General features: G+C 49.5%; 1 protein-coding gene across 5 annotated transcripts in view; it reads left to right on the top strand.

The window, feature by feature from the left end:
* DAAM1 (dishevelled associated activator of morphogenesis 1) overlaps window positions 1-15344 on the top strand; it is a 98497-nt gene that overhangs the window by 12841 nt on the left and 70312 nt on the right. For 4 of the 5 annotated variants that reach the window (XM_087747995.1, XM_087747990.1, XM_087747992.1 and 1 more), the window contains exon 2: window positions 5569-5666. The exons of the other annotated variant lie outside the window; for it this stretch is intronic. The gene's annotated coding sequence lies outside the window, so the exon portion shown is untranslated. The remainder of the gene's footprint in view (window positions 1-5568; window positions 5667-15344) is intronic. 5 annotated transcript variants of the gene reach the window in all.

Here is a 15344-nt window from a genome sequence, read left to right as displayed (position 1 = left end):
AATCCCTGATTTGGCTTACAGATGGAGAGGGGAGGCAAATTTTAGATAAGAGGTGGGGGGAATCAGCTTTACTCTTGAAAGAGCAGCTCCTTGGCTTCAGTGGCAATGCCTGAGTTTGTTAGTTGAGAAAAGCAGAGATTGCTTTCCAAAGACAGGGCAGTTTGTGCTTTCCTGGTGTCTGGGAGCAGAGCAGCACTTGTACGGTCAGAAGAAGGTCCCCTGGTGAGGGTGAAAACCGCGGCGGGTGGTGGCACATCCTCAGCCCTCTGCTCCTTCATCCCTGCAGCGTTTGCTGGCATTGACTTCAGCCTTGTGCTCTGCCTTTCCTCTTTGCCATTTTAAATGATTTCCAGTGAGCAAAGAAGTGGGCATTTTTGCTGGCCACATATCCCTGCGTTGCACTGATTTTAGAGGTATATCTGTGCCTCTTCTGTATTGCTTCAGGTGTGCACGGGCAGCAGCTGAAGGGAAGCGCCTGGTGCTCAGGGATGCTCACGGGCTTACCCACCTTGTCTGGGTACCAGCCACGCCACGGCGAGAGCGCAGAGCTCGTTTTAGGACTGCAGCAGAGAGCAATAGTCCCCAAACGCTGCTATGCCTGGCCTCAAAGATATTCACGATGAGGGTGATTTCTGAGATGGCGCAACCAGAAAGTGTTTGGACCCGGCAGCCAGGAGTGTAAGGACCTGCACAAAGCACATGTGCCAGCTCGCTCTCCCTCTCATCCAGGCTGGGAAGGGCTGACAGGGCTTGCAGCCTTCCCAGCTCTGAGCTCTGTGGAATTATTTATTATGTCCCCGAGAGCTGTGAGCAGCAGCCAGTGCCCTCCATTTCGATCACCTGCACTCATATTGGGTGCTCCCCAGTGCTGTGTGCAGCCCATCTGCTGCAAGGGGATGATTGCAAGCATCCCAGGATGCTGCAGTGATACAAAGCCATTGATTTTTTTTTTTTTTTTAATTCTCATCATGTAAAGCAGCTGTTTTCTCCCCACCACTGCCAAATAGCAGGGTGGGGGCAGGTGGTCCGCCCAGGGTGGCAGTTCCCAGTCCCCAAGCCAGAAGGATGCTGCGGAGCCAGGAGCTGTGCCCTGGGGCTGGGAGGAGGGACGGTGTCACGCTGGGGATGCGAAACCCATTAGCGTTTTATTCTGCAAAGCCAATGCACGTGGGAATGGCAACCCCTCGATGGCGAGTTAAGTGAATAGATGTGACGAGACATGTTTGTTTATCAAAATACTAATCGGTGCCAGGGGGATGGGGTGTGTTTTGGGTTCGGGGGAGGCAGCATGGCAGGGCGTGGGTGACTGGGAGTGATGGGGACCGCAAACACAGCTGTGTGTGCCTGTGCACCCTGATTACTTGAACTCATCGCTGCTGGGAGTCCCTGCCTCAGATTGTTTCCAGAGATGTGGTACCCTTTATTAACCTGCAGAGATAATTGTAGTTTTAATGTTACCAGTGGGGGCATTCGCGTGAGGTGGAGGCGTTCCTAGAAGACCTCTCCAGGTACCATCCTGGAGGCATCCAGCGTGACTCAGCGTCTTCACTGATGGTTTTTTAAAGTAGGTCTCAAATTGGTGACAATTTTAAAAACTAGGAAATGATCTGAAGATGGGGATGCTGGGAAGTGATCCCAGAAGGTGATGTGGAGCCATGGAAAGCAGTTCAAGCTGTGATCAGCTGCAACCATTCCTGCCAAAGGCAGTTTGGGAGCAGGGCTGTTGCTGAGCCCATGGTGGAAGGGCAGTGCCTGGCCCTGCCCTCAGCGTTTGACAGGGCTGGTTTGACTGATGAGGGAGCGGGGAAGCGCCACATGTGCATAAAAGCTGGGGAAATGCTTCATGCTGGGGGAACGTGAGCGTTCCTCTCGCTTTTTCATCAAGAAGCTAGAAATTGTAAGTGTATATTGCTTTGTCAGGGGGGCAGTGGTGGGCACCCAGCAGCTCTTCAGTCTAGCAAACAGCCTGCATCTGGAAGCCAAAGCCAGACGCGTGCTATCCAGAGCAAGGCACAGGTACATCTGTATACTTATTTATTTTTGAGCTGCATTTAAGCACTAGAACAAACACTCACAGAAAACGGCCTCAGCCTTATCTTGATATCCTGGTTCCAGACTGCTGGTAGCTCCAAGATGGAGCTTGAGCTTGACAAAAGCGCGTTTAGCCCTTGGTATCAGGAGAAGTGGATAAGACTAACAGGCTGCAATGCTTGGGAGTCCCAGAATCCAGGAGAAATCACTCTTTCAGAGTGATGGGGCTGGAGGAGGACGATGCAGAAGAGGTCAGTGTGGATCTGTGCCATTTCTCACCAGGTCCCCACCTCCCTGCCCCACGGCAGGCAGCCCCATTCGGATGAGCGGCACGTGGCCTGCCGTCAGCAACAGCAGCTTCTGCATCCAGCCCCTGCATCCCACCCTGCCTGGCACCTGCAGCCCTATGTGAGCCAACAAGCAGGTGTGCATGGAACTTCTGTGGATGCAAAGCAGATGTCAAGCAGTGTTTTTACCTACTTGCTTGCAAAAATCATCCATCAGGTCTGCCTGCCATGGTGCAGAGAGGTAGGGACCAGGTGAGACGTGGTACAGATCCACGCTGGCCTTTGTATTGTCCTCCACCAGCCCTGTGAAGCCTTCTTGGAAGTGTCTGCTCCGAAAGAGTGGTTTCTTCTGGAATATGGGACTGAAATGATAGCGCTACAGCCTCTCACTGCTGAGGATAGCCCTCATTTTGTCTTGTCCCGTTGATCTGAATGAAGTAATTTATAAGGACGTTTTCCATGAATCAATCAATCTGTGCATGCTGCTGTGCCTGGGAGGTTTAATTTGCTCTAGATACTGCACCAAATATCTCTGTCCTGAATCACGTGGCGAAGTGCTGTTCTTTGGGAGAGGATGGGGATACGGCTGGATCCTCCAGCAACATGCTGCGGGCGGCTCATGGTGCCCGGTCCCTCTTAATTGTGCATCTCCCAATGTGGGCTAAAGAGGTTAGGGAGGGGGTAAGTGCAATAGTTACTCTAGGTATGTGTGTGGAGCTTGAGGAATTTGTCCCTTGTGCCAAGCCATTCCTGATGTTACAGATCTTGGGGAAACTGAAGCCAAAAATTAAAGGAGGGGAGGGAGTGTTGGCCTTTGGAAGGAGACCAGGGTGTGGAAATCTCGGTTACAGGTAGGTTTCCCTTGCTGATCTCTGTGTGATGTTTCCTGTTGAGAGGAATCGAAAAATTCCTGTTGCACTGCGCCACCTCCCCTTCCAAAAACTGCTTTCGCGAGCCAAGGAGCATGCATCTTTTGAAAGCGATGCACATGTGTTAAAGAATCCTGCCATGAGATCTGCCTGAAAAAAGAGGATTCAAAAACACAGCTCTGCTACACATAGAGAAGTCAAAAATAACCCTGAGATCCCTGATCCCGAGCTTGTTTCCCTTGCTTTGTTCGAGCACCGTGGCCTGCTGGGGCCGGAGCAGTAGTCATGAGTGCGTTCATCCTCTGGAAGGGGACCTTGCTTTCTGCCACACGCCATGGGTTTGGGGTGTTTTGTTTGCGCTGAGGGGTGCAAGGCTGTTGTCATGTGTGGGAGGTTGTTTCTGACTTGTTCTTGGTGCATGTTTTGGGGAACTCTGAGCTGATGGAACATGGACTGGGGTTAGCTGTCCCCATGGGCACCCAGAATCTGGCTCTCCATTCCGCTCCGCCTGCCTGGCTGAGCACCCAGTTGACCTCTCCGCTTTTCCTCCAGAGTGGCTCTGAGACCGCCTTGCAGCTCTTGGAGGTCAGAGCTTGTGCTGGGAAATCCAGAAACGTTTCCAGAGCCAAACCACACCACGGCAAGCGGGTGTGTGCCTGGTCTCTGCTTCTCATTTCCTTCATCGCTTCAGAGAGCAGTTGAGCTGCACACGGGATTTCAGCGGGGTGTCCCCTCTTTTGTTCCTATATATGAGAAACGTCTGTGCATGTGTTTATATTTAAATATATATATATATATATATATATATTTAACATAGCTGGCTGTGAGTTATGCTGCTCTGGACTGGTCTGGTTGGGTGAAGGAGGGATGTTGCCTACCTGTTGCACTGGCAGCCATCTGATGGTCCTGCTGGTCCAGCCATGCTTGCACTTGGAAAAAAAAAAAAAGTGTTTACAGGGAACTATCCCAAACTTGCTCAAACCCAGCTAGAAAGACTCCCTCTGATGTGAACAGTTTTTGGAGTAAGTCTCGCAGCACCGGTGGAGAGACTCTGTTGCTGTTATTTGTATCACAGCCTGGCCCAAGCCTTTCCACATGTGCCCAGCTTGTATTTTCTGTCCCCATTTTCCCGCACGCTTGCTGGCAAGTTGGGATAAAACCGATGCAGCTTCTGGTGGCAGGGCTGGATGTGGGCTTGCTGCTTGCCACGCTGCTGCCCATCCTCTGGGATGGCGAATGCAAGGTCAAAGCATCATTGTGCCAATGGCAAACTGGAGCAGCCATATAAAGTTGTCATTTTAAATAATCGCCAGGATGGTTTCTCCTCCCTTTCCCCCCCACCCCTGTCCCCATGTTCTTCCCTGGCACCGTGTCCTTCCCCACCCACAGCCAGGGGGCTGCCTGGATCTGTTGAGGATTTATGTTAAAAGGGAAATCTTATGTACGTAATTAAAACGTTGTATTGCTGGGTAGAAATGGGATTTGGTGCTTACTGCTGTGACTCTTTCTCATGCGTGAGGGTGAACTGATTGATTACTGAGGTTTGAGATTAAATATTCCCCTGAGCTCCGCTGGCATTTAATGTGGTGGGGGGAGTGCAGAGAGAAGGGGAGGAGGAAAACCATCATTTTTCTCCAAGGCAAGGAGAGCAAGGGAATGTCTACTGAGCACATCCCCTTGTCTTGCTCTGCACGCCGTCTGCTGTAACGGAGGCTCCCGGCGCTGGTGTCATGGACCACAATAAATCAGGAGCCTTATTCTGCATCCACGATGGTGGGTGAGCTGCTGGTGGGCTTTGCCGGTTCCTCTCACCACTGGGTCGAGCATCCCATTCCATCCCTGTGACTCAGCTGCATCCTTACCTCCCTGCATCCTGGTCCCCGCTCCAGTGCCTCCGAGCCTGGCGGTGGAGTAGACCTTCTGTCCCCTCCCTTCTCCCTCGGAGCATGCCTTATTTATTTCTTTTCCTTAATTTCTTTTCAATTCAATGGGAGGTTTCAATGGGAGGGGAGGAAAAACTCCAACGTGCCGCTCCTCAAGCACGCAGTGGGAGCCTTGCCGTGCCGGCGCAGGTTGGAGACACCCGCCTTCGCCTGCTTTCCTTGAAGTCTAATTTTAGCTGAAGGCGACGGGATCCCTCCGGGTTACGGCAGAGGTTTCCTATCAGCCTAGACCTTAAGAAACACGCACGCAAACAAAAACAACACGGAAGCACTTAGGTTTATTTGGGTGAATTCTTTTAAAAAAGGGTGTGACTTATTTTTGTGAGCAGCGCCAGCGCACACCGGCTTTGTTCTGTTGCAGTCGGGTATTTCAGGTCTTCCAAGATTTAATCAGAATAATTAGTTACTGTCTGTTTATACCTTCTGTTTTTGTTGCAGAGTTTCCAAAGGGCGTATTTATCTTCCAGAGTGCTGCCTAAGTGTCGCTTAATCATTAAGCATCTGATTTCCTCCAAGTTATCTGTCATGCTGCTTATGTAAGTAAATAAAAAAAAAAAAAAGGGAGGGTGGGGATGGTGTTAGTGGATTCTGCTTGGGGGGGGTTGCAAGGATTTTTCCTGATTGTCACGGGTTTAATTGCAAGTTGCCTTTGGTTCCCAGCCCATCATGCAGTGATCAGAGGACTGCATGTTTGGATTGGTGCTTAACGACCCAGCCAGTTTAATGAGGTTGCTTTCAGCCAAGCCTTCATGTATACCCCACTAAACTGGCAAGAGCTGTGTTACTCCCTGTCATTTCAGGAGAGAAAAAAAAAAAAAAAGACTTTACAGAAATAAAGGGCTTTTGCTTTCGCTTGTACAGTTATGCCTTTGACTCCTTAACCCAGTGGCATCCCTTAGAAAAATCACAGCTCTGCCTGGAAATAAGTTACTGCTATAAATTTGACAGGATTGGAAATTGGGTGTTTTTCAGCCTGTGTCTGCATGTTTGGTTTGGGAATGGGGACTGGTGATGCACACATTTCCCGTCTCTTTAACGCGGGAGATGAGAAAGACACAGAAAAGTGGAAGAGGATGGGGTGCCTGGAAAGCCTCGCAACAAGACAGATGTGGTGCTGAACCCACCCTTGGTTCGTGCTTGGCGCCTAGTTGCATCGCGTGATATTTTCCCTTCAATATTTATCACTGAGAGCAGCTGAGGGCAGCCACTGTGCTGAGGGCAGTGTAAGGCTGGACGATTTGCTTTTTCCCTTGGTTTCTTTTTCTTCATGAGCTGGGGTGGTAGGGTTTGGTAGGGGTTGGGTGCTGAGCTGCTGGCTCATCAGCTGCCCTCTCTACCTCCTTTATCGTGTCCACCGTGCAGACTCTGGGGGTGAGGGTTTGGGGTGCACGCTGCTTCCGTGATGGGTTTAGATCCTTTTAAATCCAGAAGCAGCCATTGCCATCAGCTCCTCTGCTCTCCCATGTGATGGGGACTATACATTTTCAAGGTCAGTAATTTTGTGTTAGCCCTTCTCAGGGATTACGGACACACAGAGGGGCTTCGCTCTCCTTCCAGAGGAAAAGCTCATTAGAGGGAAGGGGCCAGGGCGAGGGTGAGGTGGGACCATCGGGATCTGCGGGGCTTTGGTGGCTTCAGTAGACCCAGCAAAACGCACTTGCATGGAGGCTAAGGTTGAAGTCCATCTCCTCTCTGCGTTTGTTGGGGAGAGTAAAGATGAACCACTGCGTTGGGATATGTGTTGGACTCTGCTGCAGCAGAGCTGAAGATGGGCAGGTTTCCCACGTCCTGTCTGCCTCACCCAGCTTCTGAGCAACGTTTTGGGGAGATGCTGGCAAATCCTCTGTCCCCTCTGGGACTGATGTGGCAGCTGTCACAGCTGGCAGCAGGTTGCCAGTGGCCCTTGTTCTTTCTGCTCCAGTGTGCGTGGGGGTGGGAAAAGTCCAATTTGATAGAAATATTCTTAAGGAAGGCTGTCGACCTGATTTTTTCCTTGCCATTTACCCAGCTGGAAAGCTGGTAGAGGTTCAGATGACAGCTCCTGAAGCGCTGGGGATGTGTGATGTGCAGTGCAGCCATTGCTCCTGCCCAGCATGGCCCCTCCAGCCACAGTGAGGGATGCCAGGGCGGGTGGCGGGTCTCTAATCCCCATCCTACTAGTGTGTACCTGCCTGCTTCACTCAGCCTTTTGCAGATCTGCTTGGTTTGGGCAGAGGTAGAGGTGGGGAGGAGGAGCAGAGCTGCTGGAAGTTGAGGAGGGTGAAAGCATGGAGGGGAAGGGAGGTGAGCAGCATCGTGAAGGCAGATGCTGGGAGGAAAAGGAGATGGTGTGCCTTGTTTGCCCGGTGCTTTAGAAGCTGTTTAGTTAAATGAAGCATTCACTAGGGAGCTACATTTGGCTTTTAAATAGCTTTGGAGCATGTGAATGCTCTGTGTTGCTCTTCTCTTTTCTGTGGCAGGAGTCGCCTCCTGTCCCCATCTCTCTTTGAAGAATGTCCCCCTGTTAGAATTCCACCCTGGGACACGGGAGGTGCAGTTTGGTGGCCACGTGCTTTCAAAAAGCCCTTCCAGTTCTCCCCAAGCTCCTCGTCACTCCAGACCACTTGTCCCTTGACTTCTCCCAGTCTGGCCAGTGTGAGCCTCGGTGATTGGGACTGACCATGGGTCCCCTCTCCCACGGAGGCTGCTGCACGCCAGGAGGTTTGGTGTTCATCATGTGGCACCGGTTGGTCTGGGATGAGCTGGTTGGTCTTCTGTCACCTCTCTTTGAGCATCCCACTTAAGGCAGAGCTGATGCCTGTTTGGCTTTCCTATGCTTTTGTAGGGCTGTGTGTTTCTTCTTTCCTTTCAGCCACCTGAAACACTCCTCCAAGAGACTGGAGAATGATTTTTTTTTTTTTTCCTGGAATACCTTATTCCCCAGTTGTTCCTTGGTGCAGAACTGGATGTTCTTTGTGCGTTTGGGTGTCCTGCTGCCTGGTAAAGGAAATTTGTAGCGCTTAGTTTTATTTAATTCCTGTAGAAAATGAAAGTGTTTCAAGCTGTTTCCTCTTCTTGGGCCCCAGAATAACGCACCCCTGTGACAGAGAATGCCAAAGGCAGACACAAATCCTAAGGATGGGGATGCAAAGGATATTTTTCTCTCCAAAAAAACTTCATCTCAGTCAAGGATGGGGAATATTCCCCCACACCATAGCTACCCTTGGAGGACAGGCTGTGTCCCCCCATGCAAACAGACCGTGGCTACCAGGTGCCACTGAGGTGCCCCCAGGCACAGGGCCACTTCCCTGCTCTCATCCTCTGCCATGTGCCCAACAGCCACTTCCAGACATGGCGGGGGAAGGTTTGGGAGGAGCACACCCCATTTTCCTCATAAAACTCCAAACAAGAGGCTTGGCCTGGTTTAGATTTTAAAAATAACTTGCACATTTGGAAGCTAAAGTTTCAGAAGGGCTCCAAATGGAATAATGGCTTTGATCATGGCAGTCTGAGATCAAGGGAGGGCTTTTTAGGTTTGCTGGATCAGCTGGAAAATATATTGTAGTGTCTAGACTTTATCATCCTCGAGCAAGGCTTTTTTTTTTCAACTCTACAAAAGGTCTAATCAAAAGCCCGCATACAGTTGATAGGAAGGCTTCTTCAGAAAGGAGCCAGCTCTGGGTTTTGATTGTGTCCAGAAGCAAGTTGAAAGAGGTGGAGATCAGCTTTGGACTTTGAAGGACCTCTGAGACTCCGCTTTACAGGCGCTGCTGTTTCTGATGAGGCCATTGGGGTGGGTGGAAGCTGTTGTATCAGCAGCGGGGTGAGGAGGCTGGGGACAGGGATCTGCCGTGTGCCAGCCCCGCAGTCCCCAGAGCGGTTGGTTCTTGCAGCTGAGCACTGCTGAGAGCTTGCTGCTCGCCCTTTGGCTGCTGCAGTTGGGGTCAGCTGCTCAGACCAGCATCTCCCACAACCGTCTCAGTTTTGGCTGTGTAATAACCATAAATGTCCACGTTTGTTGGTGTTTGGACAGAACTTCAGCATTTTTTTACTTAAGTGTAGAAAAATGTATGTTTTTCTCGCTTTACTTTCCATAAGTGAGTTTTTTAAATACTTTTTTTATGGTTTTGTTTGGGTTTTTTATTTTATTGTTTTCCATAATTCCAAAGGATTAGAGGCAGAGGAGTGATTTCCTAAGGTGCTTGGAATAAACTCAAAAGCCTGCCATGAAGGTGAGGACATCTAGCCACGTGCATTCAGTGACTCTCTTCCTGAAAGCCCACATAGCAATCGAGCTCCGTCACTTTGGAAGATGCCCCCTTGAGAAAGCAGAGTCAGTTTTTCTTCGAAACGCTGTGTTTTCTGCACAAGGGTCTTGGGTGTGTTTTGGCAGGTGCGTTGTTGGAAAAGTAATCTCTAACCATCTCCTCAGCGCGCACTGCGACGCACCGTGATGCCGCACTCAAATAATGGCACAGGCTGGAACCACAGCCCGAGGCTCTGGTGGAGTCACAGGCTAGCTGTGAAAGCTTCAGCTGGAAGCTTTGGAAAACATTTGGAAATGTTTTGGAAAACATTTGGATCGAGGGTGTCATAGCTCTGCGTCTGGTTGTTTTCCTTTGCTTTGTCCTTGAGAGAGGGAACTGCTGTTGGTTTCTGTTTTTTCTTTCCATCAGTTACTCTTTCAGACATACTTATTTCCAGGGATGAATCAGAGCAAATGCCAACCTGTAAACAGTTTGTGGTGTAAATGGTATCAAAATTGGGCTGGGAGGGATCTTGAGAGGTTACCTTGTCCCCAAGGCAGGGTCAGTTGAATCCATACATCGGACTGGAAGGCGATCGTGTTTGTTGGGAGTTTTCTCATAAATTATCTAAGGAGCAGAGGCAAAAATCTACCAAATAATGCTGTCAGTATGTGTGCGCAAACCTCCCTCAGTTTATTAAAATCATTTGCTGAATAAGTATTGAAAATTAATGCTGGGTTTGTTCCCAGACCTATTCAAAGTAATATTCCAGAGTAACCTTTTCCGCCTTGGCATTTGCCAAAATACTGCAGCTTTCATGGATGAGATACATTTACCCATAGTCTGTATTTGACGTGGAGCCATGCCTGGTTCGCCCCATTTCTGAGACAACCAGACCCCAGAAACCCCACTGGGATGAAAAGCAGTTTTTTCTTTGGTTCTTGTGCATTAGACGCTACTTTTCAGTTCTCCACGTGGTCTGCACTTGAGATGGAGGGGCAGCAACAGAAAGCCCCCAGACCCACCCTGACAACACGGGGTAATCTGGGATGCTGCAACACCAGCCCCGTGGAAATCAACGGCAACCTCTCCCCTTGACATCTGCAGGTTTAGACAAAGCTGCGAGATCCTGGGCAGTGATGGGAGAGAAGTCTCACTAGAAATCCTTGTCTGCTTTGAGATCGAGAGCCAAGCGATGACTTTCAATTAATTTCTCCTGCATCTTCCTCTGTCCCAGCTTTGTATCTTGAGCGATGAATCAAAAAACTATATGGAAGAGCCCTAGCTTAATCCTCTCACCTTTTAAAGGTGCTGCAGAGCTCCACTGGGTCTTTTTTCCTTGCTTATAGCTCCCCATTTCAGTGATGAAAGGTTTTGAAAGAGGTTCATCTGTAGCCACCTGGATGCTGGCTTGCTCTCCAGCCACCGTTGCGTTGGTATTAGCATCCACACAGCCCAGACAGTGACTGGTTTTCCTTCATCTGGTCCTTTCCCCAACCAGTTTATAGTAGGTGATAGCAAAATTCATCTATTCTTTGGCCGTGTGGCAGGCTTGGCGAGCCCGCCCCCCCTCCCCGGCCCATATGTACATTTTAAAGTCAAGATGGCTGGCATTAGCATTATTGTTTGGCCAAACGTATGCAGAGATATCACGGCTTAGATTTGTTACAGATGGGTTTCTGGATGTAGTCTAAGGCATTCTGCCAGCCAGTTTTATATCTATGTAAAAGTGATTGGCATCCCTATAAATAAAGCTGCTGTTGGGTTATAAATCTAAATATACTTATTCATTAAATTATTTTTACATCTCAAGTGGGTTGCCATCCTGGGTTATCATAAGCGAACCATGCTCTTCACGTGTATGTTATCCACAGCTCCAGAAATGCAGCTTCTGAGGCTTTGAAATATTTTTTCCCTTGAAAATACGTGTGTGTGAACTATGCGTGAGTCCCTGTGCCATGGTGGGATGAAGGACCTTTTCACTGGGACCTCTTCACAGTCATCACTGGGAACGATCCTGTCCTGGAGACTGTTGTAGACAGAGCTCCACAAGCGGTAGTGGCTATAAATAGGGGAATGTGAACTCTTTCTTTTTTGGCTCACAAATGAGTATAATTTTGCTGGGGTATTTAGTCCCCATGGCCAGGGAAATCCTATTTGCCTGGCTCCTTCAGTGCTGGGAAGGACTCCTCCTCCACTAGGACCTCCATCCATGTCCTCACGTGGGGAGTCTCGCAAAGGGTTTCTTCCCTCGTCACTGTGGGCTGGGCTGCGTGGGAAAGACTTTCCACCTTGTTTAACCATCACTGCTGTTGTTTCAGCTACAGGAGCAAGGAAAAAAGTCCCCCATACCAGCACCAGGCATTGCCATGAGCTGGGGAGGTGCAGAGCCAGAGGGAGAGCCTGGCCAGCCGCCCGTGCAGCCAGGCAACGACGCCGGCGCTGGTAAATCTGGCTTGGTCTTTGAACAGGCTTATGAAAACACTGCGAGCTGCAATCTCTGGTTTCTTTGGGTTTGTTTTCGTTCTCCTTCAAAGCATTTGAATATTCATTCAGTAAATGATGAAGCATAGAGCACATGTGCCTGAGAGGCAGAATATCAGCCGCGTCACTTTCCTCAGTATTAACGTCCATCATTGAAAGTTAACCAAAAGGAAGCTTTAAAGTTGGTCTGTCCATTTGCTCCTCCTCCCCCATCACTGACAATTGATCAAGTCCATTGGCTGGTTTTGTCCTCTCTTCCAGGTTGATTTTGATCTCAAATATGTGGAGCTGCTGCAAGTTTTGTCAAAACAGGCATCAGGTTAGAAGGATGTTGTGGAGGGTGTTTATTAAGGGAAAGGATGCAACGAAAGCTCAGTCTGCACTAGATGCCAGGGAATACACATAAATGTTATGAACATCCAAACCATAAAGAGTGCTTTAGTTGGATTTACCACATTACAAGACACCAGAAAGCCTACGCTGCAGGACTCTGCACAGACACGTAGGTGTTGCAGGGAGGATGTTTGCTTATGTGAATTCTCTGATGTCTAATAAATACAAGTTCATCCTGCAGCCTTAATATAAATGTGGCTTATGTTGCTTAGTTTCACAGAGGGAAATCTCCTCTTTGTTAGTGTTGGTATTCCTAGTACTGCTTACCCCACCAAGTGTAGTTTCTGTAGCGTAGCAGGGTCAATGTGGTCTGGTAGGGTCTTCAGAGGCTGGTAGCAACATTTACATGTCTTGACCCTTTGCTGGAGCTGGTTGCAGGTCTGTGTGCCATTCGACGTTGTGGAGACAGGGGAGGACAAGCTGCTGGGATTCAGCATCCTGAAGGTGGGAGCTGGATGATGGTGTTGAAAACCTCACCATCTTCCATCACAGGAAAGCTTAGTGTGATAGATGAGCAGCAGATGGAGAGGAGAACCTGTCAAGCCTGAGTCATGGGTCTTGTGTCCCTGCCCCTGGGTTATTTCTGGTACACAATGGCTGAGTTTTAGCTGCATGGTGGAGGTAAGAGGTTGGCATCTGGGTTGCATCCTGGAGGTACCAGGGGTGATGTATGGCTTGGACAGACCGACTGTATTTGACAAACATAGAAGTGAAATGAATCACCTTGCCTGGTGCAGGTAAGGGTAGAGATAATCTTGGCTGTGGTGTGAGCCCTGCTGTGTGGCTGGTGCCAGCAAACAGGGAGGTGGTGGCCTCCAGGAATGACATTCCCTTGGTTTCCGTGTCCTGCTGCAGACCCTGATGTGGTAAGGTAATGCCTTCGTCCCCAAATTGGCAAACAGCTCCTTGTTGGCATGTGTTACCCAGGCTCTGGAGGTCCTGGCGTGGCTGCCCGGAGCATCAATAAGGTAGTCTGGAGGTATGGTGTGACCAGCTGTGCTTGGTGCTGCTGGGAGCCAGCTGCTGGTAGATGGGTCTTAGATGGGTGCGTGAGATCCTTGCATCACCTTCTGTCTCACAGGGGGGCAAGGGGGAGACCCTGAAAGACCAGCTACTTACTTCCCTGCAGGGACACGATAGGGTGCAAACAGGACTCAACGTTCATTGTGTTCTTGGTGAGCTGCCAAATGTTTGCATATCTGCCTGGCTTTTACTGGTAGGTGTCAATACTTTTTTCCATGGCTGGTTTTTGTTCTTTGCTTCCACCAGAGCTTGAATTCTTTGCAGTGTTGGGTTTTTTCTCTGTTTCTTCTCCCCCCGCCCCCATTTGGTGCCTTAGTAAGAACACAGCTGAAGTACTGGGAGCCCAAACTAAACCTGTCTATTACGCGTTACCCGATTAGACACCATGGTAATAAGCATTTGAATCTAAAGCTAGATTAGGCAGGGAGCAGTCTGGGGCTGGATTTGCATAGCATGCATTCCTTCTCCATATGACGTGTTGGTAAATCTACTGAAAGTGAATTTATAAAGCGCCAGCGTGCTTCAAGTGCTCCTGTTGATGCATGGGTTGCTCCCCCCATGAGGCACTCAGCTGGGCAAAAAATGCCTGCGATTGCCTGGAAGATGCTTTTTCTTCCCTCCTCCTGCTCTCACAGCTTATGTTGCAGTCGATGGGGACGGGTAGCTCTTGCCAGCTCTAAAAACCTGCATTAATGTTTTTGGTTTTGTTTTTCTGTAGAAGCAGTTATTTCAGGCTGTTTTTCTGTGGCAATCTCCTGCAGTAGTGAAGTGAATCTAGAGTTTTCAGGTACCTAAATCCAATGTGCAGCTTCTTCAAGCTTTTGCTGCAGCATTACAGGTCTTGTGCTGGAAAATGCTGCAAAGATTTGTTATCCAAAAGCTAGCTAATTTCCTTCCCCTGTGGACAGCCACAAGATTGTGGATGATCTCAGGGTTGCTTTTTCTTTGAGTTATTTCATTAGTGTGTGTTTAGGTTATCCAAACTGGAGAGTTAACCTGAAGCAATGTGCTACAGAGGTTAGACATTGAGGAAAATGTTTTTCAGGGTTTAGTGCAGTGGCTAGGCACCAAACCTTCAGCCTCTCCATTGTAGGGAGGGGTTTGACATGGAGGTTCTGGATGTTCAGGTCCTGGATGTTCTTGTTCTGCTGTAGGGAGGGTTTGAGATGGGTGTGCTTGTGCTAAAAGCTAAGCAGAAAACAACCTTATCCAGCCCCTTCTCATGGTGACCTCCATCTTGTGGTGAAGCGTACGGCAAGGATTCCTGTGGGTGTCTGAGCAGAGATGCTCTGATGTCATTGCAGCCCCTGAGTCGGAAAGCACCATCCCCACTGGCTTGGCTTTGCTTTTTTGTTGTCAGAGCTTTGCTTAGCCACTTCAGGAGCCCAATGGACGTGGCTCGCACTGCTTGAAGCCTGTGCTTGGCTGGCTTGTGACCCTTGTAGCCTGGGAATGAGGAAGCACGAATCGAGGAATAAGGCTCATCTCACTGAGCTTCAAGCTCAGTTAGGCCTGCTGGGCCCCGCTTCATTATCAGCGGTGTTGCCTGGGCTGTGTTGAAAGATCTGGTGAGCTGGTTAATGGAAAGCTGCCACCCTGAGTGGCTCCTATCGGCAAGAAGCTCAGTCGTGACCTCCGCTGCTAGAGGTGTTTCAGCTTCAAAGCTGCTAAAGGAATGGGTGGGTGTTTTGGGATGATGGGGACACACTTTCTCACAGGAGAGAAGGGCGGACCTGATATCAGTCAAATACATCACCCTGAAGCCAGGAAAGGAGGTGAGCTTTGAAGGAATGTCGCGAAGGTGCTGATCACCAGTGATACTGTGAAGCCTTGCCCAGGTGGCAGATGTGAAGACCTCTGCAAGACCTGCCACCAGCAGGACTCGGGAATGCTCAAAGAGGTGAAGTTCTCCATTGCTTTGAATTGTGAGTAAACCGGACCAGTGTCGATGGGGAGAAGTACTTTCACTTTGCTGGCTAGAGTGGTGTACTCCAACCCCAAGCAAGAAGTCATCTGCAAGGAGTTGTGAGCTTGGAAAGGGCCAGGAGCATCCAGCACTGGTTTGAAGACTCAGGAAGGCAAGCTAAT

The sequence above is a fragment of the Nipponia nippon genome, unplaced genomic scaffold (genome assembly GCF_047370975.1).
Source record: "Nipponia nippon isolate SJK-2023a ecotype South Korea unplaced genomic scaffold, ASM4737097v1 scaffold_11, whole genome shotgun sequence".
Lineage (NCBI taxonomy): Eukaryota > Metazoa > Chordata > Aves > Pelecaniformes > Threskiornithidae > Nipponia > Nipponia nippon.
This window is presented reverse-complemented; position numbering and strand designations above follow the sequence as displayed.